Here is a 1,665-nt window from a genome sequence, read left to right on the forward strand (position 1 = left end):
CTTTTCGAATTCGTTTTATTTTTCTTGAATTTCATTGTTATTAACATATTTTGCAATTTCTTCATAACGTTTCAAAATACCGTCAATATTTTTTGCAATAAAAAACCATCTTGTTAAAGATAATGTATTTATTGCATGATTGTCAGAATTCGATAATTTATAAAAATTATCTATTTCTGATCTTTTACAGAACCACTCGACAAATATTTTGACCATTTAGTCTTCTGGCTCACAACCCAAAAAATCCCCAACAAGATTGATACAATAGCATATTCCCCACATACCACGCAACATTTTGTTTACAACTTTACTTTTATAATCAGAATGAATACTTGTATTTTGAAGATTTATTGACTCGTCACTTACATTTTTTTGTTGTCTCAAGTTGTCTATTCTTTTTCGTAACAATTTTACGACTCCATCTTTTATTCCTGTAAATGTTGCAATACCATCTGAAGTAACACAACCCAATTTTGTCAAATCAATTCCCAAATTAATCAATTCATCTGCAATCCAGGCTTCTATATGCACAGAATCGGCCCCATTATCACACTCTTTTAATAACAACAAACAAGAATAAAAACAATCTCTAACTTCTACTCTTAGCATTATACAATACATTTCTGTGTATTTTCAGTGCAACTATCAACAGCTATTGCACAACAAGTGGATGTTTTCATTTTTTCAATCAATTCTTTTCTTGTCCAAATATTGGATTTTTTAATGTGTCTCTTTATAGTTCTTTTGCTTGTTGAATATAATTTTAGTTCATCTAATTTCTCGGGACATAGCCCTTCAACAATTACAAACTGTTGATTTCTCGAACAATTTACTTGTGTTTCTGATAAATTGGCCTCTTCTGAAAGAGAATTAATCATCATTTCTCCAATTTTTCGTTTTAATTTTTGGCATGTGTTTTTGTCTTCTTTTGTATGTAAAGTTTCTTCCAATCCGTTAAAAAATATTCAAAAAGCTCTTTATAAAGTTTTCTTGAAAACACTTTAGATGGAAAACAAAAATACCGAAAATCATGGAAAATCGTTCCTTTTCGATTTTAAGCACCCCACTTTCTTTATATTTTATTAATATTCCTTGCCCATAGCATTCAAGTCTTGTGTTAAAATCTAAGAGTGGATGTAATTGGTCGTTGATAAATTCAGCTTCTTTAAATATTATTGTTAATAAATTGTTATCATTTGTATAACTTTGAAGCTGTTCATTGTCTATTTTTTCTTCATTGATTTGTTCTCTTCTTACCATGCCCATTTCATTGATTTCTGTTGTTTTGTTAACATCTTCATAACTTGATAAAATATCAATTAATCCATTTTCTGTTTGAGCTCCAAGTTCACTGATAGTATTTTTAATAGTATTAAATTTGCATATTGTGCATGGCAATAGTGTATTGACATGTGGGTGATTTCTTATTGGTCGGGTATCAATAACCATATGTTCATTAGCATCTTGATCAGCAATTTCTTTGTGACTATGAACATTCTCATTTTCCATTGAAATCATGGGTTCATCTAATTCCATTACACTTTGTTCAACAATAACTGGTACATTTGATGATGTATTACAAATCGATTTGTCCACAATTTGCGAACAATTTTTGTCGACATCCATTTCTATATCATCATTGTTAAATTGTTTATTCACAATAAC

Source organism: Entamoeba invadens (assembly GCF_000330505.1).
Source record: "Entamoeba invadens IP1 unplaced genomic scaffold scaff_1105074724591, whole genome shotgun sequence".
NCBI classification, from domain to species: Eukaryota; Evosea; order Mastigamoebida; family Endamoebidae; genus Entamoeba; species Entamoeba invadens.